The 26,513-nt window shown below is 42.5% G+C and overlaps 1 long non-coding RNA gene across 4 annotated transcripts in view; it reads left to right on the forward strand.

Moving 5' to 3' along the window:
• The window catches only part of LOC131496014 (uncharacterized), a 70,900-nt gene that overhangs the window by 25,780 nt on the left and 18,607 nt on the right, over positions 1 to 26,513 (forward strand). The window lies entirely within an intron of this gene.

A 26,513-nucleotide genomic window follows, 5' to 3' on the forward strand; every position in this document is an offset into this window, starting at 1 on the left:
CATAAGCAATAAGGTGGAATTAGCATATAATACAGTGGCTTAACTTTAGACCAGGGTTGTCAGTAGCAAATAAAAATGCAGAACACCCAATTTGATTTTCACTTCAAATAAAGAATGAATAATTTTAGTATATGCACCATGCAATATTTGGGGGCATATTCATAACAAAAAATTTATTCATTCATCTGAAATTCAAATTTAACAGGGCAACTTGCAATTTACCTGTGAATCCCACGTTAGACTCAAATCTTGTGTTTGACTTCAAGAGCATGACTAGATTTTTATAATAAAATTGAAAGACTGGCTTAGTGTGTATGTATTGGGTGGGTATAGGCCTCAATTTTCTGGAGATGTCCAAGTTTACACCTGCTTCACCAACATGAGTAACAGGCCTCCTTTCCCTGAAAGGTGTCGAGTTTGAATGATGAAGATGTGGTCATCCTGTTCATGGTGACCCAGGCCGAGGATGCCTGGCTGTACTCAGTAACACAAGAATTGTAGTTGGTTAGTTCCATAAAGGAGATGATCTCTGGTTTTCTTTCTGGTGGCCTGGGGTAATCGAACATGAACTCCACCTGGGTTGTTGTACCTTGCTGTACCTTGCTGTCTCACTGTAACCCTCCTCTGACTGGGGGAGGTGGACCCAGGCTGCCTGGGGCCCTGAGGGAGGCCAGGATGGCAAACCCCTCTGCTCCCAGCATGCTCTGCACCTTGCCAGCAGTGGCCAGAGCTGTAAACCGTACTCACCCCTGTGCCCACCAGATCTGGAGGCTAAGGGAGGTGGCAGTAAAACCACTTCTGTATTTACCTTTAATTGGCGTCTTTATCTGCCTTGTAAAACCACTTGTCTAGAGGAGGTGTTTAGGGTCCCGATCTTACATCCCTCCTTAGGCAGCTCCAAAGAAACCAACCCCTGACCATGGCCCCGAGTCACATATTTGTCAGCCTGCCTCCCTGGGTGTGCACCCCACCTGCCTCCCTGTGTGCATGCACACCCCACCCATTCCTGAATAGCATGTACTCCCAGAGCATCTCTGCTTCATGCTCGGTGCCCACTGTTAGCCTCACGTTGGCCTCTTGGCTTTGAATACCGGCCTGTCTTCTCAGGTTTATCACACCTGCCTCTCCCTCCACCTGTCCCTCTGCTTGACTTAGGGCTTTATAGATCCCTGAGTTACAGCATTCTTAAAGCTATATGATGCATAAGGGATACACCCTCTTTAATCTTTGGTCTCATGGGACCCGTCAGGACATTCATTACACCTGAGACCCTCAATAACCCATTCCCTACCTGTCACCCACTTGGGAGCAACATTCTTTCTGGGTGACACCATTCACAGCACAGCCATACTGCTCAGTGTCACAGACCTCACTGGCCACATCAGGCTCACTGCCTCCAGCCTGCAACACAGAGCCCAGTTCAGGTCCTCCGTCTCCCTCTCTCTGCTCCTCCCCTGCTGGCACTCTCCCAAAAATAAGTATTTAAGAAATCATTTTAATTATTATAAGCATACTCAGTTGCTGGTCTTTGACTTGCTCTTAATATTTTTTTAATGTTTATTTATTTTTGAGAGAGAGACAGAGCACAAGCAGGGGAGGGGCAGAGAGAGAGGGAGACACAATCTGAAGCAGGTTCCAGGCTCTGAGCTGTGAGCACAGAGCCTGATGGCGGGGCTCGAACTCACAAGCTGAGCCAAAGTCAGAAGCTCAACCGACTGAGCCATCCAGGCGCCCCCTGATCTTTGACTTGCTGAACTAAATGTGGTATTACTCTCCCACTAAGCTGTCGGGGCACCTCCAGTTTCTCACAGATCAGGATGGATGATGGCAGGACGGTCCTCTCAGACAAGTCCCTGTCCAAGCTGAGTACCCCACTCTTTCATATGGTCTAAAGTTTCATATGCACCACTGTTTCATATGGTGCAAAGCGGCTGCTCTGAGCTGCCAGACAACCCACTGCTGAGATCTGCACGTCTGGATCTCCAGGGATCTTATGTTCCCCAAATCCCTGCTGTGTACTGCCCCCACCTCCTGCAACACCACCTGTTATCCCAGCTGGATTGTTCTGACAGTTAATGCCTGGTCCCTTGTGCCCACCTCATCCTCTGTGGTCTTGGAGATTCCCCTGCTCAGCCCCACTTCTTGCCATACATGTAGTTTGACTTCCACTAAACACCTGGTCACCAGTGTGGTTTAGATTTGGCCTTTCCAAATAACTCTCAGCCAAATGCCTTCTGTGTTTCCATTCCAACAGCATGTTGTGGGTTGGGGGGTGGGAGGCAGATGGAAACTAGGAGAATGCTCAGGCAAGAGCAACCACCGAAAGGTGCCAGGGGGGAGCAGAGCAAACAGACAAGATAACCCTGTTTCCTGATAACCTTTTTTGTGCCTTTCTCCCCTTATCTCTAATTCATTGGGGCTGGAACATGGTGACTCAAACCCCATGGTGGGGCTGAAAATAGAAAGGCCAACACAGGTTTTTCCCTACTCTAAGATGACTTAGAATATGAAACATTAAAAAAAATTGAGGCAGTGTGTTCTTTGATATTCCTAAAGAATCAATCAGTTGAATTAAGCAGATATTTAAGACATAGTTTACCAAAAACTTTAATTTGTACACTTTTTAAAAAGAGCACGACTACTGTGTAAGGCTAGACACTAACTTACTGGAGGGCAAATTTACAACTTCCTATAAAGTGAGTATATGCTATTGAACACTCAGCAAGACGAATGTTCTCTGTGTTAACTTAGCCAGCAAAGGCATAGGTTATACAAAGTCATTTCTGGTGCGTATCAACCATGTAGAACTATAAAATAAAACAATTCAGTAGCTGTTGGACCAGAGAAGAAGCATTTCTTTACTTAAAAAATTTCTTTTCATGTTTATTTATTTTTGAGAGAGAGGGAGAGACAGTGCCAGCAAGGGAGGGGCAGAGAGAGAGAGGGAGACACAGAATCTGAGGCAGGCTCGGATTCTGTCTGAGCTGTTAGCGCAGGGCCTGACGCGGGGCTCAAACCCACAAACTGTGAGATCATGACCGGGGCCGAAGTTGGACGCTTTAACCAACTGAGCCACCCAGGCACCTCAAATATTTCTTTATGTTTTAGGGCCTCTCAGATGTAGCCCAAGATACTAAGTATCTCTAAATGTAATTTCTAGAATGACTTTTGTTATTGTGACACCTAAGAGGAACATCTCACACAAGGAATATGGTAATGCCACACTGGTGCATGTGCCTCTATACTTGTGTAATATTGGTTCTATGACTTTGAATTACTTTAAATTGTTTATGTTTGTTTTTGAGAGAGAAAGAGAATGTGAGTGGGGGAGGGACAGACAGAGAGGGAAACACAGAATCCGAAGCGGGCTCCAGGCTCCGAGCTGTTAGCACCATTAGCACCTCGGAGCTGGAACTCACAAACCCCGAGGTCATGACCTGAGCGGAAGTCAGATGCTTAACGGACTGAGCCACCCAGGCGCCCCTGAGTTACTTTAGATTCTGCCTTAGCTCCTTCCTGGCACAGTGCTTCATCGGAACTGCTCCTGCCCTGGTAAAGTACCCATGGCTCCTACATGTGTCGTGCTTGTGAACTTCATTTCCTGAGCCTCCTGATCTCATCTGCTTCATCCCTCTACCCCACCCCATTCTTTTGATAGCTTTTACTTCTAGCCTGGCTGCCTTTATATTATTGTGTTTTGCTCCTTCTGCTCACCTCTTAACGAGACAAAACAGCATTGGGATTCCAACTCTGCCACTTACTAATTCTTGGCAACTTGCTCAAACTGAGCCTCACTCTTCTCATCTGTGAAATAATAATAATGAACCTTCGATATGGTTACTATGAAGTTCAAAGGAGACAAAACATGGAAAGTGCTCAGAAACATGGCTGGCGCGTGGTAAGGATTCACTAGATGTTAGCTATTCTTACTACCATTTAGCTTTCCCAAGATGGCCACGGTCTGAGCCATTCTTTACATCTCTTTTGTTTGGCTTGACACATTCATGGATTGCTTTGATAGAATCCTCTCCAGGACGACCTAGCAACTTCCACACCTTTTATAGCCAGTCTTTGGAGCCAGACACAGGGTTCCTTACAGTAACAGGAGCAACCAGACAGGTATGTCTAACAATATTACCTCATTATCACAAATGCCAAATTTTATTAAGTCAAAAAGCACATTTGGAGAACTTTTTTTCTTTTTTTTACCATTTTGTTTAATTTATTATTTTTTTAAAATTTACATCCAAGTCAGTTAGCATATAGTGCAACCATGATTTCAGGAGTAGTTTCCCTAATGCCTCTTATCCATTTAGCTCATCCCCCCTCCCACAACCCCTCCAGTAACCCTCTGTTTGTTCTCCATATTTAAGAGTCTTTATGTTTTTGTTCCCCTCCCTGTTTTTATGTTATTTTTGCTTCCCTTCCCTTGTTTTCAGCTGTTCTGTGTCTTAAGTCCTCATATGAGTGAAGTCATATGATATTTGTCTTTCTCTGACTAATTTCGCTTAGCATGATACCCTCTTGTTCCATCCACTTGGTTGCAAATGGCAAAATTTCACTCTTTTTGATTGCTGAGTAATACTCCATTGTATGTATATACCACATCTTCTTTATCCATTCATCCATTGATGGACATTTGGGCTCTTTCCATACTTTGGTTATTGTTGATAGTGCTGCTATAAACATTGGGGTGCATGTGCCCCTTCGAAACAGCATACCTGCGTCCATTGGATAAATACCTAGCAGTGCAATTGCTGGGTTGTAAGGTAGTTCTGTTTTTACATTTGGAGAACTTTTTATCATAAGTGTCCAATTCAAGATGATCTAATCTCGATCTTACCAAGAATATCATCTAAGACATTCTCAAAATGAGTGTATTGAAACACTTTTATAGGCAGTTACATTGATTCCATTTATGAAATTTAAATATGAATAATAACCCATGGACCTGGATAGAGGTATGCTTTCTATAATACTTCATGGTAGTTGGGAGGAACGTTATAATGACTTAGATCTGGGCATTGCAAACTTTCTTCTTAGGAAAACAGCATACATTTCACTCAGGTCCCATTTGTTGACTGTGGGATAGAATGGAAGCCTCTTCGTATGTCATTGACATCGACCATCAAAGCATCTATGTTAAGCACAGGGTCTGTGTGGCAGTTTTAAAACATAGTACATTCTGCTATGTTCCACCTGTCCCTTTTGCTTGAGTCTGTACAGGCTTCAACAATAGAGTGTGGTGATCTTTGAGCAGGGTGGGGGCTAGAGTGAGCCAAGAGAGATGTCTATGGGTGCACATTGAAAGAGGCACTCACTCTCAGTGTGGGCATTAATGTGTGACTCAAAAATCTTCACACTTTGTGCCCACACCTTCATCCTACCGCAGACCTCTTCGCCTCTGATCTTTCAGTTCTTTTCCTTCTAGGCTTTTGACCAGACATCACTGCCTGGGAATCTACATATATTTTCACACTGGGCCCCTTCTCCTTCCATAAAGACTGGATGGCAGGTATACTGCTCATTGGGAAGATTTTCCCTTTCCACTGTCTTTTAAGGCTACCTCTTGAAATATCCACAGACTAAACTAACCTATTCATAAACCAAGTTCAGACAGGTCTTTCAGCCGGCCTCGTGGGATCTCTCATATGGTCTGAGGTACAACCCAGTGTAACTATCTGGGTGGAGACATGGGGTCTAGGCCATGTAGGTATGCAGCTGTCTTATGCCTTCAAGCCCTGCTTGGGCTTAATCCGGGATGTACCATGGTCAATTTATGATAAATTTTGCTGGACCAACCTGACTTTATGACTTAGTGAATGTGACAGAATACAGCTCATTAACAGTTCCAGAATCATGGATACTTCATATCTCAAGGTCAAGTGTTCCATTCCTACTAGGACCTAGTCGTACACCTAGAGCTCTTTCTCAAAGGACACATACTTCTCTGATGTAACATGAATCCACCCCAGAGTCTGAGAAATCTGCACTGTGATTTTTTTTCTAGAGCTTGCCATAGACTCCTTACTACACTAGGGGAAATCCACCGGTGCAACCCAGCAGCATAAGATCTGGTGAATCGTGTGGCTGAGGTGGCAGGGCTGATTGCTGCATGGCCTGGACTTGCTGCAGAGCTCTTTCCTGTGTATCTCCTGCTGCATGTTAATAAGCTGGAAGCCTTCGGTGTCACCTAGTATATTAGCTGGAATAGCATTTCTAGGGGTGTAATGTGTTGCCTCCAGAACCCAAAGGGGCACAACCAAGAGTCGTGCTTCCTTCCTTGTGGCAGCAGATACAAGATGCAGCAGGTTTGCTTTTACTTTGATTTCACTGACTTTCTCTATTCTTTGCTGCTTCCTCCATAATGGAAAGGACCCAATGTAATGAATCTGCCAACAGATGGGCTAGGTGGCTGGTGGGTCCAGGTGGCTGGTGGCTCTCCCTGCCCAGGAACTCTGTGTAGGTTTTCACTGTTGGCAGGTTAGGCTGTCAACAGTGGCAGTAGCCATATCAACCTCGGTGAGAAGATGTCTATATTGTTGAGCCCATGAGGAGCTTCTATTCCTGTTGCCATGACTACTTTGGACTTGAATTCATTAAGCACTGGAGTATCTGGCTGAGATCCACAGAATAGGTCAACATACCATCTTGAGTTTTTGACAGCCTTCTATGCGGTGAGCATATACAAGCAAAACACACATCTTTACTCCGTGCCCACTTCAAGACATCCATCTCTATACCTTTTCCAGTCCTCCTGTCACCAATCTCCCCTTCCTGTCCTTTTCAATTCCCTAATCATCCATCCACTGTCCATGAATCAGTGCCTATTTTCAGTACTGACAGGGTCGATAACCAAATACACTTCTTTCATTTTGCACACTGGAAGGATTTCCCTTTACTGCTGTCTTAACTTGCATCTGATTTGGGCTATTACGCTGTAGCAGTCCCCTTTGGTTCATGCTGTGTGGAACCACGTATAAACCTGATCTGAGTTTTTCCCCCTCAGTCAGCTGATCATAATGAACTCCTGCTGACATCATAGTTATATACTGAGGAAAAGGAGGCAACATCACAGGACTAGGTGCTGTGGGAGTCTAAGGCACAGCTCATACAAATTACTTGTGTCTTTAGAATTTTCTTGAGTCCTATTTCTTAGTCGTTATTTCTACTGATGGTCATTGCTGCTGAGCATACTCTCAATTTATAAGTTGCTGGATCAGATATCACCCAGTTCATGATGAACAGCTCACTTTGTATTGTCACTTAATGTCCTAAATGTCCCTACCAGGGCCCTGTAGCTCTGTTTCTTTAAAGAAAAAAGAATTGTTATCTGAAGGAGAGAGCATAGCTTTGCTCCCAAACCCCAGGAGTCTACATTGTGATTCTTCTATTAGAACTTGCTAGAAGTAAACATCTCTCTTTGCCACTAATACTTGGAATGTGGCTGGATCTGTTAGGTCATATGACCAAAAATTGCTGTAGAACCTCTTGCTTTGGGCACTATTCAAAACTGGCAGCTTTTGGGTTATTCAGTAAATGGGCTGTAGTAACACATCAAAATTGGTGCATATTGTTTCTAAAACCAAGAAAAAAAAAGCCCCTGCATTTTCATGAGGTTTCTCTCCTACTCCATGGCATGCATGCATGCAAGTAAGGTATCTGTGGTGTTTGCTACTTTGTGTGCCTTGGGTCCAATTAGCATGCCATCAATTAATGGAGCATCATAATTTATGTAGAATGTTAAGATCACCAAGATATCTTTGGCCTAGATTATGCAGAAGGCATGAAAGTTGATGTAGCCCTGAGGCAAATCCTTGCCAGTTGAAAGCAAATGGCTGCTGGTGGGTCTTGTAAATTAACAGAGGGGGAAACAAAGCATTCACTGGATCAATAGCTCTATATTAGGAGTCAGAGTCTGAGATGATTTGCTCCAATATATATACCAAATTGGAAAAGCAACTTCAAAAAAATGCCTGATTGATTTATGATAATCTATAATCATTCTCCAAAATTTATCTACCTTCCTCATCCACTGTCCATGTGTTAAATGGCAATGTGAAAGTAATTGCTGCCTTGGGATCTTTCAAGTCTTTGAGAGTGTCACTAAAGTTGACAACTCCCCCGAGGATGCAGTATTGGTTTTCATTTATTATTCTCATTAGGAGAGGATGCTCCAGGATGCTTTACTTAGCTGTTCCTACAATAGCCATTACTCCATGGGTCATGAAGGTGGTGTAGTGATTCTCTCAGTTGCCTAGGATGTCTGTTCCAATTATACATTCAGAAACTTGGGAAATAAGCATATAATGAGTCTATGGACCTCTTGAGCTCACTATTGGGTGAGCCTTGGGCCAAAACATCATATTTCCTGTCCTCTATAAGCCCCTGGTGGACCTGTAGACTATAGTGAGTTTTTGGGTCCTCAAGGATTAGTATCAAGTTAGAAGGCTGTGTTAGTTTCCTACAGTTGCCATAACGAATTACCACAAACTTGGTGGCTTTAAACAACAGAAATGTATTCTCTCATAGTTCTGGAGAACAGAAATTTGAAATTAAAGTGTTGGTGGGGCTCTTATCCCTCAAAGTCTCTAGGGAAGGATCTTTCCTCACTTTTCCAGTTCTGGTGGTTCCTGTTGGCTCCATGCTTCTTTAACTTCTGGCTGCACAATTCCGATCTCTGCCTACATCTTCGCATGGTCTTCTTTCCTTTGTCTCTATCTCTTTTAAGGGCATTTTAATTGGATTTAGGTCCCATTCTTTTCTAGCATGATCCTTATAATTACATCTGCAAAGATACTATTCCCAAATAAGATCATATTCTGAGGTTCCAGGTGAACATGAATCTTAGGGATCTTATTCCACCCACTACAGAGCCAGTGTTTAGTAATTCCATAAAACTATGGGTTTTTCATTTGTTCCTGTGTACAGCCAGTATAGCAAATGAATGTAGATCCTATACAGAAGGCTTGTAGAAAGATGTGCGGTGTATTTTTGTTGCAGTATTGCAGTGTCCTTCTTCAAAATGACCCAATCTCCCTTTCATTCAAGGGGCTACGGGTCTATACATCGGCTTAGATATGGGAACCAGCTGACAGAGCATATCAAATTAATTCTGGGGGTACCAAACACTAAATTACTACTACATACTTCTAAAGCACCACCCCCCACTCTGGTCCAAAGAATATTTTTAAAAAACTAACATTAGGTGGCAGTTTTCCAATATACTTAACAGTGGCCATGTAACTAGCTCCTTTGGTAGTTAAAGGGTATAGCCACACACACAAAAAAAAAAGGCGAGCATAATAGTTAAAACAATAATAAGAAGCAATGAAAAACAACAGAAACAGAAATAAGGCAGTAGCCCATACTCCATCAGGCTTTATCATATTCTCCTACCCTGAGCTTCTAATTACTTATTCCTTTATCCTGATCAAAATCTGGATTAAGGAGTGTGCCAGCTGAGTAGGCGCCCAGAGCACCAATTAATAAGTAAACAGTGAAAAAAAAAATCAATGGAATACATTGGCTATATGGTGTCAGTCAATGCAGATCTTCACAGGAGGATTTTTATATAACTGGTGAAAACGTAATTTGGTCATACTCCCACCAGACTAGACAGTAATCTCAAATGGAATTTTAAAAATGTGTCTGTCCCACTAAAGAGATTTTGAATAAATATCTAAAGAGCATTGGCTTGCTCAGATCACGATCTCACAGTCTGTGAGTTCGAGCCCTGAACTGAGCTCCATGCTGACAGTGTGGAGCCTGCTTGGGATTCTCTCTCTCTCCTCTCTCTCTGCCCCTCCCCGCCTTTCAAAAATAAATAAATAAATGTTAAAAATAGTAGTTCTTAAAATGTGGAATGGCTGAACTGAGTTTGCTAGTTTCCCCTCTTTCTCCAGGGGAAAGGTGGCAGCCTTCTCAGAAGGTAGCCAAGCACTTGGTTAAGTTATTTCCCATTGTCTCATGGGACTCAGACAGTATGCCTACTAAGATGAGAGGTTTAGAGTGCTTTGTAAAGAGATATCAAGTGGGATTGTAGATACAGTGGCTACTTCTTGAAGCTTTCAGTAATATCTTCAAAGAAACAACGTTCTTTATACAATGGAATACTATTCAGACATAAAAAACTAATAACTAATACTATCCAGCCCTAGGAAAGAAGGAAATCTTGTTATTTGCAACAACATGGATGAAACTTGAGGCATCCATTAAGTGAAATAAGTCAGAGAAAGACAAATACTGTATGATCTCATGAATGTGTGGAATGTAAAACAAAAATGAAAACAAAACTCATAGAAAAAGAGATCTGATTTGTGGTTACTAGAGGTCAGGGGTAGGGGGTAAAGAAATTGGATGAAGATGGTCAAAAGGTACAAACTTCCAGTTATAAGATAAGTACTAAGGATGTCATGTTCCCACGATGACTATCGTTAACATGCTGTATGATATATTTGAAACTTCCTGAGAGCGTAGACCCTCAAAGTTCTCATCGCAAGGGAAAAACATTCTTTTTGTAACTATATGAGGTAATGGAGGTTAACCTAAGCTTACTGTGGTGATCATTTCACAACATATGTATGTCAACTTTTTATACTGTGTACCTTAAACTTAGACAGTGCTATGTGTCAATTATATCCTAATCAAACTAATTTTTTTCTGTTTTAGTTGGCACATCTGAAAAAAACAGGGAAGGAAAAAAATAGCTTTATTAAAGAGAGATACTTTCTGAAAAGCTAAAAAATCATGTACCTTGCAGGATTGTCAAAGCGCAATTTGTCTAAAATTATCTAATATTAATGTGGACAAAGTCAGAGATGTTAGACACAGAGGAAACATACAACTAAGGCCTGGATAGAGCCAGAGTACTGAGAAGAACATGGTCCCCAGGCCGCTACTAGATAGACATGAACAAGTATGTAACAGTGTCCATAAGGAACATATGGTGCAAGCAACTCACCCAAGGTGTAGACAATAAAGGGGTGCATTATTTGTAGAGAATTTAAAACATTAATAAAATCTGTACTGGTCTTGAACCAGGAGCTCACTTCTGCTCAAGTGCATATTTTTAACCCTGTGGAACATGTTCCTGCCTTTAAAAAGTAGATTTGAAATCAACTAGGACAGTGTAGCAATTGTACAAGACAAAGAAAGAAAACTTCAGTTACTCCAATTCAGTTATTCCATGTGACCTTTGGGAGTGTTTATTTATGCTGAAAATTGAAAATAGGGAAACAGAGACTGAACCACAATGTGTAATATTATTGTTGGTAAGTAGAAATTTTAGTTCATACCTGAAACATTTTACTGATTTTGAACAGTAGTTTTTAAATTGAAATTTATTTTGCTTTCTTGATTGTTAATTATTTTAAAACTGAAGAATGAATCAAGAAAATAAAATATTACATTTGTGTTATGATTTAATAGTTGCCTAAATTGAACCTTTTATCAACATATCCATTTTATTAATATTCACCTATTAGTTATTGGACAATTATGTATATAAAATATTGTTATATCAGATGGTAACCAAAGAATCAAGTTCAAACTGCTAGATAGATATAAACACTATTGAATAAATATTATGCCTTTCTCTTTCTTAGTACTGTAATATTCATTTTATTTTTATTCTATCCTTTCTACTGCTGTGATTACATATAGGAAATTCAATAACAGAAAATTCACTGCCTGCAGTTCTCTTCTGGCCATTGTTGTTATTTGTTTCATTTCATAAATATTATAAAAAATAATTTCATTGTTTAAAGGAGCAGAGTGTTTAAAATGATCTCTTCTGGACTTCAAATGAGTTGATAATATGGAAGCTCAGTGATGGCTACATGGAGGTTAATATACTATTTCCTCTCTCTGTCTCTTGTTCTGTCTGTCTCTGTTTCTTTGTATCTATCATCTATCTGTCTGTCTATCTATCTATCATCTATCCATTCACCCATCTATATAAAATTTTCCATAATAAAGTTAAAAAATTATAAGGACCAAATGCAAACTATCAGGGGTCATATCTGGAGGGATTAGAGGGTCAAGGTTATAAAGGTAGCCATTGTGAGATGAAACTCACAATGGGTAAACGGAGATTGGACCCGAGTAAATTCCTGGCGTCATTCAATGTGCCTGCTTAACTATAGTGAATGTGAAGGTAGCTACAAAGTTTCAGGAATGGAACAGACTCAGGCAAATTCATAACTGCCAATACAACTTTTAAAATTACAAAAGTAGCTCTCAGATTTGTGTTACTACTGTGCATATCCCTTGGAATTCTTGGGACCCCAGGATGAAGGAATCTAGGATAGATAATGGATTGTTATTTTCTTTTGTGGGCTATACCCATGAAGTTAATTTGGATAGAGGGAGTAGCAAAAATTGAGGACCACCAATACCATTATACCATCAGGAACTAAAGTGTTCTGGTAAATGATACTCCTCTGGACCCTGCTTCAATTAAGATCCTTTATGATCACAGAGGTTATCAGATCCCAGTAACGCAGACTTCTTGGAGACCTACAATGAAGAACACTGGACCCAGGGCTGGAGAGCCCAGAGTGAAGTCCAGTTCAAGCAACCGGATGATTTCTGCTTCCTTGTTTCATCCCCCATGTAGCCATGCTGTGTGTAATAACTTCCATGAACTTGCATTTGTAGGGCTGTTTGCTAATTCAGGGTTTCCCACTGAGATCTGTACAAGTGCAGCGGTTTTGTTTTGTTGAGAAAATGAGCTATTTGTAAGTGGAGTTCAGTTTAATGGATTTCTGAGCTATTTTTTTAGAACCAATTTTTTTAACGTTACCTTTTTAGACTTTGTGGTACTCTTTCCTTCCTATCACCCCCAGTGGAAGGCTGTTGAGTAGCACTTGTACCGTAAGTTAGGGTGACGATGGGGAAGAAATAAGATCCCATCATAGCCCAGCAAGCTCCTTAGAACTGAGGGGCAGCTATTTGTGTCCTAATGGTAGTTGGCTAGCCCTTTGCATGAGGATCTCGCCCTGGCCACCTTTTCTCTACAGGGCTTGGGCTTCCACCTTACTGCTTAAACTTCACCCTGCATCTCCTAATCTTTTCCCTCTCTTTCCCCTATTCCTCTCCACTTAGCACTCTTGCATTGAATCATCCAACTTCAGAGGCTAGAAGGACTTTACAGCTAATGTAATCCAACTCTCTCATTAACAGATGAGGAAACAGAAGTCCCATAGTTTGGGCAATTGGCCTGTGATATATCAGCCAGGCTACGGTAGGGCTTCACCTACAAATGAGGTTTGCCTTCTCACCTAGGACTCTTGCACAAAACTCTGCTGTTGCCATGGTTCTGAAGCTAGTAAGTCAGACGATTTGAGGTACTTACAGATGGATGAATGCGCAGCCTCAAACAATAGCTCTCTCGATAAAAAGAAAACCTGGCTGGTAATTGAAACCTCTGAACCACAAGCAGAGAAAGAAGTAAAAGGCTTTGCAGCCCGCTGCCCTGCCTGAGGGCGGGCCGGTGCAGGAGATGTGGAGAGTGGGTGGACAGAGGCTTGGGTGAGGCCCTGGCTCCACTGTGTCCCATCTGGATCATGCGGGAAGCCCTTCGGTTGCATGACACTGTTGTAGGCACCCTGAGGATTTTACATCACCCAAAGCTATAAATGGTTTTGCATTAAAAAAAAAAAATTACAGGTCTCCCACAGCCCACAAAAATATGCTCCACCCAAAACGAAGCCCATAATTTGGCTGCATCCAGCTGGGTTCAACAAAATCGGAGCCAAGGTTGCTCTGTATTGTCCTTAGAGGTGGCTTAACATTAGCAGGAATGAAAGAAATGTAAAGTTACTCACAGTGGGCTAGATTTTCTCCATAGGGAAAGCTCTAATAGTTACACAGCAAGACCTTGGCGTCAGCCAGGTAAGGTCTACTAGCTGCATGAAAATCACTTCCAAGCTATTATTTATAATTTTATAGCATCTCGCATTTGCAAACTGCCTAGTGATGAATTGAGGCAATTTCTTTTAACAATTCTGAGTGGGAGGTTGAGGAATTTAACTCTTCTTTTACTAAGACACAAAGATGTTGAGACAAATAATATGCATCAACCACAAAAATACCTGGACAGTCCTATTTATTTTGGCCAGGACCTGTGGTCTGCGACTTGACCCACTTTAGGACGACCAAATGTTCCAGTTTGCCTGGGATGGAGAGGTTTCCTGGGATGTGGGACTTTCAGTGCTAAAACCGGAACAGCCCCAGGCAAACCCAGGCAGTTGGTCACTCTATCTCACTGAGTGATGTTCTATCTCACTGCATGGTGCTAACTCCTGGCCATTTCATTCTGCACATCTAAAATGGATATGGCTCTATTTCTTTTTAATCCTAATCTGTTTTACTTGCTGTGTTTCAGAAAGCACAGCCTGAAAGCAGAGTTTTTGCTGCCTTCTCACATTAGAATCTTGTAAAATAGTATTAACTAGCTGATTGCTCTGCGCTGTTCCATTTAAGGAATTCAAATGCCCACCACTGACCTCTGAAATGTTTTTGGTATTGTGTGTCCAAAAGCAAAACACAAGCAAGGGAATTCAATTGAACGTTTAAATTCAGTAATCTGACTTGGACAGATTCTCTGTCTCCTTATACATAAAGGTCACACTTTATACCTGGGGTATTTTCTCTGATAGGAGAATATTTAAATTTATAAAATTCAGATAGCCACCGGATAGATATAAAGAAACAATTCATGGGGTGCCTGGGTAGTTCAGTCGGTTCATCATCTGATTCTTGATCTCGGCTCAGGTCGTGATCTCATGGTTCATGGGTTTGAGCCCTGGCTCTGCACATCAGGCCCTGCGCTGATAGCATGGAGCCTGCTAGGGATTCTGTCTCTTGTCTCTCTGACCCTCCCTCACTTAGGCACGGACATGCTCTCTCTCTCTCTCTCTCTCTCTTTCTGTCTCTCAGAATAAATAAACTTAAAAAAAAAATAAAATGAAATAAATAAAAAAGAAACAATTCACCTCTGGCTAAGGAACACTTGAGTCAAAGTCAGTCCCAACTAGACTCACAGACTGTTTTATCACCAGCCAAGAGGATAAGGGCCATGCATGCCAACATTTTTATTAGTAGGATGTCATAAATTGGATAAAGCTTTCATTAGCATTACAAGATTAAAGATCCAGAAAGGTCTAAGTGAGGCATTATAACCAATGGCAGGGCCTATTGAAGTGAGGCCTCAGGAGACAGGTCAGAGGGGAAGTAGGCCCCGAACAAATTGCAACTAACAGTCACCACTGCAGATAAGCCTTTATCTGTGGAGTTCTGTTACTAATACATTCCGTTGGCCCTTGGTGGGAGATAGCATGACCTATTTAAAGGAGGTTGGGGAAGCACAGAGGGTGCAAAGAAGGAATCACACAGATTCAGAACTGGATTGAGGGTCAGGCCAGACAGACAGCTGCCTTAGGTGCCAATTTCTAAAGAGTACTTTCAAAAATAAAGTAGAAATATGGTGCCAAATAAGCTTAACACAAGATTCCACATATAACTGGGAAAATGTCAAAGTAGCCTCACTTCAGCGCGTAGACCAGGCCTTCCAGTGAAAATAAAATGGCACTCTTCCCCCATGTCCCTCTCTCACTACCACTCAGTTAATCTGAAAGGCACTCGCTTCTTAACCCACCTGGGATTCCTATTTCTCAGTCCGTCCTAGAGAAAAGCCTAGAGTGTTTTTCATGCCAACCACCTCTGGACCAGGTTGTCTCTAGAGAAACTATCATTCTCTGAAGCATTCAGGTGCCAATGGTAGGGATTAACACTGTGGACCTTGAAGAAGGTACTTAAAAGTTATGACAGCCTATCCTCTGTCTAGAGGTGCCCTCAGATCACCTTGAGCCATCTTTTGTCTCTCTTGCATGGTCCCTGCTTGGTTAGCCAGGTGTAGTTGTGTCCAGGCATCCATTACCTTGGAGAAAAGGGGAAAACGGGTCTTTTGGTGATCAGGGAAAGCCCCTCATGATACTACCTTACCTTAAGAATCTTTAGGTCTTCTCCCAGAGTCTGGAACATCAGCCCAAATCTTCCTTTTGTTTTGGTGAGTTTCCCTTTGGGAGCACTGTGTCTTTAGGTGAAATGGTTCATCCTCACCTCACCAAGTCCAAAAGTATTGTCTGAGGCCTGGCTTTGACAAACCATAGGAGCTTCCATTGCCTTGGAACCTTGATGATGCTTTAGTTAGCTTATGGCCCAGGCAGGAAGGCCCCCAGGTTGTAGCTGCTTTGGCTGGGCACCAAGAGTGTGAACTTAGCTCAGAGCAGGGGCTCCATTGTACCATTGATCCAAACTAGCAAGAACATCAATGAAGAGTAGATGAGCTCTGTTGGATCGTGCTACGCCAGCTTTTGAAAGCCCCGTTTGGCCCACTTGGGTTATTCACCAACCTCTGAACTGATGACAATGGTTAGAATGATGATATACTTGGATTGGTCAACTTGCTTGGGCATATCCCCAGTGAAGTCAGAAGAGGGATGGGGCACTGTGACTGACGGCATTACCAGGACTTGCCAGGGAAGGGAAGCATAAGTCCCCAAAGAAACGAAGAAGTTTGTTGTCAAGACAAAAGGGGAACTGCCATTTCTGGGCGAAGTCTTATTTTTTCAATATTCTCTCACCGCCTACACAAGATCAGTGTTTTTACACGATTCATACCTTTGGCAGGAAGTGGAAGATCGACAAAGAGGTGATCTATTTCTCCTTGCTCCAGGTAAAAGATTAACATGATTTTCCTATAACCCACTTGAAACATTACTCTATTAAACTGCTAGTGGGAATACAATCCAGCTTTTCTTTAAAAGTATTGTTGAGTCAGAAAAAATATAATGAGGGGCGCCTGGGTGGCACAGTCGGTTAAGCGTCCGACTTCAGCCAGGTCACGATCTCGCGGTCCGTGAGTTCGAGCCCCGCGTCAGGCTCTGGGCCGATGGCTCGGAGCCTGGAGCCTGTTTCCGATTCTGTGTCTCCCTCTCTCTCTGCCCCTCCCCCGTTCATGCTCTGTCTCTCTCTGTCCCAAAAAAAATAAAAAATAAAAAAAATAAAAAAAAAAGAAAAAATATAATGAACTAAAATAGAAAGGAAACCAAATTCCTTCATACTTCACAAAATCAGGCAATTAATGGGAAAGACATCTTTAGAAAATAAAGAAAAAGACATCGTTCCCTTACACACAAAGGCATCTCTTCCCAGGGGGCCAGGTACAGTCTCTACTTCATTAGTTCTCATCAAACCTCAGAGTGAGAAGAGACAAATATAGAAATATGGTATCCTCTCTCCCTCTCTCCCTCTCTCCATCTCCGTCTGTCTGTCTGTCTCTCCATTTCAGAAATTCAAGAACTGAGACTTGAAAAGAAAAGTGATCAGGCTGAGGTGTCACATGGGGAGTGTCCTTGGTGGCTATAGATATGTTCAGCATCCGACATTTTTTTCTGAACAGAGCCCGAGAGAGAAGGGGCATCGTTGATGCCTGAGACATGAATGGAAATGTAGGTCCTCTTGCACAGTCTCCTGTTGCCTTCGTTGGAGTGTTTTCTGAGAGGAGGCAAGGCCTCACACCCTCCAACTACTTCCATTTGCCCAGGAGATTTAGGTAGACAGTGCTCAGCGACATTGTAAAGCAGGCAACTGAAGTTTGTCTTCATTCTCCCAGTGCCCAGGGCCCCCTGCGCTCTGCTGGTTTTCACCAGCAAGAGAGAGAAGGATGTGATCTTGGTCCTTTCACATCAGGGTGAATGAGCCCTACTCATCACCAAAGAATGTTAACGCTGCAAACTTAACTCTAAATAGTACATGAAAGATCTTGCCCCTTTGAAACAAAATTGTAAGAAAAGAGAAACAGAGACAGCCTCCCAGAATTTTACCATGAGTGTTGCTGCAAGCGTTTTTAAGAGATTCTTGACATTTGGGGGCATGCGGGCGGGAAAGAGGTCATTTCTATTTTTTCACTCCCTACAAGTGTTCTGTTTCTAGTCGGGAGAACGGCTAGGGATTACTTTAATCCAGCTCTGTTGGAAATAGGCTGGCTTATTCCAAGGAGAGGCTGGGGGCAAAATGGCCTGGATGCCACCACACAAGCGGAGGTGTTTACCTACAGTCACTCTCTCTGTTGGATCTCTCTCCTTTTTCCCCAGTTCTCAGCATGGCACTGGTCTCACCTTGCTATGCTTCTCTCTCCCAAACCTCCAGGGACCCAGAATCAAGTTCTCCCAAACCTCTGACCACCCCTGACCCTATTACTTTTCCCTCTGGTCCAGGTTTCAACCATCTCTCATTGAATCCCTTAGTATCAGTCGGTGGTCCTAGGCCGGACAACCTTGCTGGTACTGTTGAAAACTTAGATCTAAAGACCAGTGGTCATCAACATTTTCTTTTTGCCAGTTCAGTCAAGTAGAGAAAAAAATTCAATAAGCCACCATATTTCCTTCACTTATATTCAATAATTACCAAGTTTTTGCCATATGTACTTGATCTATCCCCCCTTTTGATGTCTTTACTGTTTTTATTTGCTGAAGCACTTAATTAATTAATTAAAAGTAATCTCTACACCCAACGTGGGGGTCAAACTCACTACCCTAAGATCACAAGTCTTTTTTTTTTTTAATGTTTATTTATTTTTGATAGAGAGAGAGAGAGAGAGAGAGACAGAGCATGAGTGGGGGAGGGGCAGAGAGACAGCTCGAACTCACAGACCTCGAGATCATGACCTGAGCCGGAGTCGGTCACTCAGTCGATTGAGCCACCTAGGCGCCCCCTAAGATCACAAGTCTTATGTAGCACTGACCGAGCCAGCCAGGCGCCCCTATTTGTTGAAGTACTTTAAAGCAAATACCAGACATCATATTATTTCACCTCTGAATCTCTCAAAATATTGACTTAAAAAAAGAAAACATAACCACAATGCTATTATCACACCTACCAAAATTAACAACACTACTTTGGTTTCATGCATACCCAGTCTGTAATTAAGTTTCCCTTATTGTCTCTAAAGAGTCTTTTTATAGTCAGTTGATTTGAATCAGGACCCAAACAAGGTCTCCATATTACATTTGCTTATCATGCAAGCGTTTGAAATTAATTTCCACGTCCCTGAGTGGTTTTGTTTGGGGATTATTTTTAAAAAGCCACCTAAACAGCACACCTTGACCTATCTAATTATAACGCTTGGGGTTGTTTTTTGTTGTTGCTATTGTTTGGGTTTTTTGTTTTCACTGAGATGAGATCTGGCTGTGCATATGTGTGGTGGGGGCCAAAGGGGGGCGTTAAGATACTGGCATCTGAAGAGGCCAGTGGCACGGGATTCATCTGCAGACCAGAGACAAAAATAATAATTAGAGCTAGCACATATTCAACGCTTACTATGTGCCAGCCATTGTTCTAAGTGATTTAAATGTAATTATTTCATTTTTAAAAGATGACTGCCTTAGGAGAGTTTTAGGTGCTGGTGAAATAAGAAGAAAGCACTGCCTTGTTTGGTTGGGGGAAGGTTATCTAAAGAGTTCACAGAGCTTGTGAGGGTGTCACCTGAGGGAGCAGAGGTGGGTGCAAAACACTTCGAAGACTAGCTGAATGTTCTTCTCCACCTCCAAATGTAAAATAACGTAAAGGGGATGTTTCTGCTGCCACAAACATTTTAGAGGGTCTCAGGAGGGAAGTAGAGTACTGGTGACCGTCTAATCCCTTGTCCTGGACTGGTCTATTTCTTTCTCTCTCCCATCCCGATCCTGTGCCTTAAGTCACAGTGCATGGTCACCAAATGTCACATCCCTGGCGGCAGCCTCAGTGACTCATCACCAGTAGTGGGGGTAGAAGACTGGCTGGAATGACTTAGCCTGGGGAGGCTTTCTCAATGCTCCTGTGAGTAAGTGGGACTATAATAATTTTGGTTTCTTATTCCTGAAATGGGACCATAGGCTGTATTGCAAAACTTGGAGGGCCCTCGTTATTAAATACTGCTTTCTACACTTAAGGGGCTCCGGAGTCTGACCTTGAAAAAATGAGGATACAGTGCGGCTCACAGGTAGGAGCACCATGAAAGATGGGCCTAAGCAGAGAGAAACTCTGGGCTTGAGGTGGGTCAGGGTCAGGGAGTCACAAGAGACCTGGCCACTGGAACACTGTGAAGATGAAGTCAAGGACAGGCCAAATTTGGTGCTGGGGAAAGATGTGGCTGGACACTAGAATCTAGTCCAGGAAGCCAAAGTAGAGATGAGGCAGTCCAAGTTCAGATCCCTGCTTAAATGAGAATCCCAGGGCCTATCTGAGAACGAAGCTGGCAGATGTTAAGTGAATGCCTAAAACCAGGGTGGCACCAATCAGCATAAGACAATTCCTCTGAGTGTAATTCTCTTTCATCTGGCCTCAGTTAAAACCAGAGGACCTGATACAACAGCAGGCCTGTATCACCTTGAAGGTACTGCTCTCTGAACCTAGTGTTTTCCCTGTAGGACTGCCTTGTGGGCAGGCAATCCCGGACCTTTCCGAGCCCACTCCCCCTTGCCGTATCTGTCCACATAGAGCTGAACGCTGCTTTGTGGCAGGTGGGTAAATAAAAGGGAAGAATTGCTTCTTTGGGGCAGTCCAGGTCATTTTTCGTGAACTGGGAAATAGAACAAGGAGCCATTTAGGCAAAATATTTGGATGTAATGTCTACCCCTTATTGCAACCCTAGTTTCTCTATCCATGTGGACCTTTGAGAAAATACATGTTTAAGATCCATAAATGTCATTATCTTATTTTCTGCCTTAGGGACACAAATCTATATAGAGATCCACAACCAAAAATAAATAGGAATTTAAATCAAATGGGCTTGCACACCTAATGACCCCCTTCAGTGGTGAAAATGTTTAATGATAGTTTAGTTTATGGAAACCCCGGCGACCAGGTTCCAAACAGTCTCAGCTGGGAAACCCAACTCTTTTTCTTTTGGAAATTCTCAATGATATGTTTTCAAAGCAGCTGATAAAACAGTTAATTATAGTGAGGTGTTTGGCTCCTTTATAACATACACTTTCTCCTACTCTATGATTGGAGCTTCTTGTCATGTACCCTGAGCTAATGCTACCATATATTTTTTCCCTTTGGGGGGGGGGGTGGAGAACCTCTCTAAATTGCCACATAGGTAGAACTTCAGATAAAAAGGCAAAATCTAGCATGAGATCATTCAATTGATTTTCACCAAAAGTCTGACAGGTAAGTACCCCCACTGCTTCCATTTCTCCAAAGCCAAGACCTTTCTGGGGGTGAAAGTCCCTTGACCTGAGCCTGGAGGGCTTTTAGCTAGTCAAGAAAAGAAACTGCTCTTTTGGATATGTGGGTTATAAAGAAACAAGTAGTGAAAAGACTAAGAACTCTGGTATCACTCTTGATTTGAAGTGAGCAGAATCAGTTCTCAATGCTGCTGGTAGCCATTGGTTCCCCATGTAACTCAGAATGATGATGAGTTGATTCAACTCAATATAGGCTCATAGATCCAACTGCTCACTCCACATCTCCATTTGGAGGTTGGGTGGACATCTCAGACATGTCCCAAACTCAACTTCCTGTTGAGGCGCCACCCCCACCTCCCTGCCTCTCCTCACAAACCTGCTTCCACTGCACCTTTCCCATCTCAGTTGATGGCAACTCAACTTTCCGGTGGCTCAAGCCAGAAACATCCTCAATATCTTTCTTTCTCTCATTCCCTACAGCCACTCTGCCAGGAAATCCCTTGGCTCTACCTTCAAAATACATTCAGATTCCACTTCCTGTCTCCATCTTTACCACTACCAACTTAATCCAAGCCACGCTTTATTATCTGTTGCCCGCACTCCTGAAAAGAAGTCTTCCACTTTCACCCTTCTACAATCTATTCTTTTTAAAATTATTCTTATTATATTTTTAGAGAGATAGAGAGCACAAGCTGGGGAAAAGGGCAGAGGGAGAGAGACAGAGGGAGGGAGAGAATCCCAAACAGGCTCCACACCTAGCCCAACGTATGGCTTGATGCCATGACCCTGTGATCACAACCTGAGTGGAGACCAAGAGTTGGATGCTCAACTGACTGAGGCACCCAGGCACCCCTCTACAATCTCTTCTTTTTTTTAAAGCTTATATATATATATTTTTATTTTGAGGGAGAAAGAGGGCACAAGCTGAGGAGGGACAGAGAAAGAGGGAGAGAGAAAACCCCAAGCAGACTCTGTGGCTCCAGCACAGAGCCCAATGCAGGGCCGATCTGACCAATTCCCAAGTGGAAATCAAGAGTCCGACATTCAACCGACTGAGCCACCCAGGCACCCCTACAATCTATCATTAACAGCAGCCAGAAGGATGCTTTCAAAACACATGGTGTCACTGCTAGTCACAATCTTGAAATGTCTCCACACTTCACTCAGAGTGAAAACCAAAGTCCTTACAATGGCTAACAAGAGTTTACAGGATCTCTCCCGTTCTCACCCCCACCTCTCGGTGTCATTCTCTCTTTAGATCTCACCTACTATTTCTCTCCCTCTTACTTAGTTCGCTCTAGCCATACTGGCCTTGCACAAGACTGACACAGGCTTGGCACAAGCCAACTAGACCTTTATTTTATAGCTCAGTGGCTCTTAAATTTTAGGGAACATCAGCGTCCCCTGAAGGGGGATTGCTGGGCTGAACCATAGTTTCTGATGGAGACTGAAAATGTGTGTTTCTAGCAAATTCCCAGACAATTTTAATGTTGCTGGTCTGGGTGGGGATCACAGTTTGAGAACCACTGCTATAACTGTTCATTGTTCCTTCTGCCTGAAGCTCTTTCCCTGTGTATCTCCTTGACTTATTCCTCCTCCTTCAGGCCTGTGCTCAAGTGTTACCTTCTCAATGAAACCTAGTCTGATCTCTCTACTTTCTGTTGCTACCTATGACCTCACTCCTGTCGCTCTTGATCCCCCCACCCTGCTCCACTCTGGTTTCTCTGAAGTGCTCATCACTTAACATTCTGTATAATTTATTTATTTTATTTAATCTGTCTCACCTACTAGAATATAAGCTCCTCAAGGGAACTACCTTCTAATTTGTTCACTCCATATATCCAACACTTAGAATAGTGCCTAGTACATAATAGATGCTCAATAAATGTTTGCTGCATGAAAGATTCAATACTTAATGTTCCTGTAAATTACAAGGATGAGAATCCTAATCTCTTCAAAGGCTTCCTATTTTCATGCTCGTTCCTTTATATGAAGTGTCTTCCCTTTTCTCAATCTCTTCACCTTAAATTTATTTATCTTTTAAGTCATATCATTCTCTTTTAACTACTTTCTACTGCAGTGACAACTCAGCTGTTTCTAACTATTCTCATTAGTTTCCTGGGTGTTATTTTGGTGCCCCTGGTTATAAGAGCACTGAGAACAGAGACTATGTTCTGAATCAATGGCCAAATGGTAGGATCTGAATACATACATGTCGGGTGATTGAACATTACTGTAAAGAGTGTTTAATAAAGCAATAGCTAGGATATTCCCACTTATATAAATATCGACAATTTGCAAGTCTCACATTAAATTAGTCTAATCTTCGTAAGAATTTTTTTGGATTGAGTAGGAAAGATATTATACCCATTTTACATCGGGGGAAGTGAATTTAGGCTGAAATTCGGACAACAGTATCCACTTCATCAGGACTACATGTTGAAGTCATGGAATTTGCTACCATAAAGCTAGAACTCAAAATATGTTAGTTTCCTTCCCTAAGAGATCCTAGAAAAGCCATTTACATAAACCAATATTAACTGAATTCCTACCATGTGCCAAGAGCTTAATAAATCTTAAGCTTTATATTTCTAAATCTTTTTTTGTTTTTGTTTTTGTTTTTTGAGAGAGAGAGAGAGAGAGAGAGAGCAAGTGGGGGAGGGGCAGAGAGAGAGGGAGACAGAATATGAAGCAGAGGGAGACAGAATCGGCGCTGTTAGCCCAGGGGTTGATGTGGGGCTCAAACCCATGAACTTGACCTGAGCCAAAGTCAGATGCCCAACAGACTGAGCCATCCAGGCGCCCCTATATTTCTATATATTAAACTACAATCTGGTGATATATTGCTTATTCCCATTTACCAATGAAATAACAGACCCTGAAAGGTTAAGTAACTGGCACAAAGTTTCACAGCTAGAAAGTGATGGAGCTAGAATTTGAGCTCAGCTCCCAAATCATGATTTTTTTTCCCTTGGGCAGAGCATGGTGCCTCTCTGATGGCTTGAAACTCAGGTCTTTTGACTCAGAGTTCGGGGTTCTTGCCTGTATACCAACCACTAATTATTTTGCTGTTCTGTACTAATTGTTAATTAAATGATTAATTTTGAATAAATTTTGTAACATTTTAAATAAAAATTAAAATAAACTTTAGAAAAACTATTTGGTTCAGCCACAGGGTGGCGAATCTTTTTTTTTTTTAATGTGATATTTATCTGCTTATTTTTCTTTTTTCCCCTTTTTTTAAAAATTTAAATCCAAGTTAGTTAACATATAGCGTAATGATTTCAGGAATAGAATTTAACGATTCGTCACTTACACATAACTCCCAGGCACCCCACAGCAAGTGCCTTCCTTAATGCCCCTCACCCATTTAGCCCATCCCCCCACCCAGCACCCCTCCAGCCACCCTCAATTTGTTCTCTGGATTTATTTATTTTTTTTTTTATTTATTTTAAACGTTTTTTTAATTTATTTTTGGGACAGAGAGAGACAGAGCATGAATGGGGGAGGGGCAGAGAGAGAGGGAGACACAGAATCGGAAACAGGCTCCAGGCTCCGAGCCATCAGCCCAGAGCCTGACGCGGGGCTCGAACTCACGGACCGCGAGATCGTGACCTGGCTGAAGTCGGACGCTTAACCGACTGCGCCACCCAGGCGCCCCTGTTCTCTGGATTTAAAAGTCTCTTATGGTTTGCCTCTCTCTCTCTTTTTTCCTTATCTTTCCTTCCCTTCCCCTATGTTCATCTGTTGAGTGAAATCATCTGATGTTTGTCTTTCTCTGACTGACTTATTTCACTTAGCATAACACACTCTGGTTCCATCCACGTTGTTGCAAATGGCAATATTTCATTCTTTTTGATCGCAGGGTGGTGAATCTTAATGACTAGTGCCTGATTTTTTTTCCCTTTGGCTTTTACATACATAGAAAGTTAAAGCTGGAAAGGACCTTAGAAATCATGGGTCTTACTCTTTGGGTTTGTGAATATGAAAACTAAACCTTGCCCCAAATCAAAGCTAGGGACAGGCTGAGACCGGGGTGTGTTTTGTTCTGTGCAGACCTTTCTTTTGCAGAGAGCCTTTTTGAAGGCTTTTCGGACAAGCTGAATGGATATCTGGGTGCTGGTTTGCATGGAAAGCTGGTAGGCAATGCTGGTGTCACCTTGTGGGAACAGAAGCACTCTTGAGAGGCTTGCCCTTTCCTCCATTAGTGGCAGCTGCTTCTTCAATATCCTGCCGTAATCATTGCATCACATGGCAAAAGTCATTTGCAGAAAGGTAGAAACAGTCAAGCATTCACTGGTATAGCACCCTAACGTCCCAGCTCAGAGGACCAGGAGGAGCAGGGAACAGGCTGAACACTGGCCAAGTGCCTGACCGGCTCCTGTCTGAACTAAGAGCCTGACGTTCTACTATGGGTGTGTGCAGTGTGAGATCACAGGCAGCAGCCTCTGGTTTCCAAAAGACATTTTCATATGAAAGGGAGATCCTAAGACCTTTGAAAATACCCACAGAAGGGTCTCTGTTGCCACTTGCCGAGAGTGGACAGGGGCCTGGAATCCACAACCACGGTGCTGAGATCGTTTCTGTTAAGCAGGTCACACTATGCTGACCATGTTTGAGGCTCATCTTTGTAGTGACATGGAAATGAAGGTAGAGGGAGGGCTCCCGGACCTGATCAGCCTCAAGTCTGAGATGGGAGTTTGCTCTTCTCCCCACTCCTTTGAAAACATCCTGGAAAGATGTCCAGCAAGTTCTTTGAAATGTTTTTTTGTTGATTCACACTTTAACATGACCACGGTCTTGGGGTAATTTTAAGAGCAATCTTCTTCTGCACGTCTGTATAACATTGACCTTGTCAGTAAGTGGACTCTAAAAGCTGGTTCTTTACACTGGAATGTATCAGTATTTCAAAGTGGAGCCTTGAGGCCTGTCAGACACCCCCACTGCAGAGTAGAAGCTCAACATATTTGTTCAATAACTTCTTGGGAAACAATTTCCTCATCTGAACTGAAAGCTGATCAAAGGCATGAACTTGTTTTTTTATACCCTTTAAAAGTTGGTCTCTCTCCCTGTTTTTAAATGTTTATTTGTTTATTTTTGAGGGAGCACTAGCCAGGAAGGGGGAGAGAAGAAGCCGGCTCCTTGCTGATAGCAGCAAGCCCGATGTGGGACTTGAACTCATCAACTTTGAGATCATGACCTGAGCAGAAGTCTGACACTCAACCGACTGAGCCACCTAGGTGCCTCTAAAAGTTGGTCTCTTGTGTTCACTTAGGC

Source organism: Neofelis nebulosa, chromosome 15 (assembly GCF_028018385.1).
Source record: "Neofelis nebulosa isolate mNeoNeb1 chromosome 15, mNeoNeb1.pri, whole genome shotgun sequence".
NCBI lineage: Eukaryota > Metazoa > Chordata > Mammalia > Carnivora > Felidae > Neofelis > Neofelis nebulosa.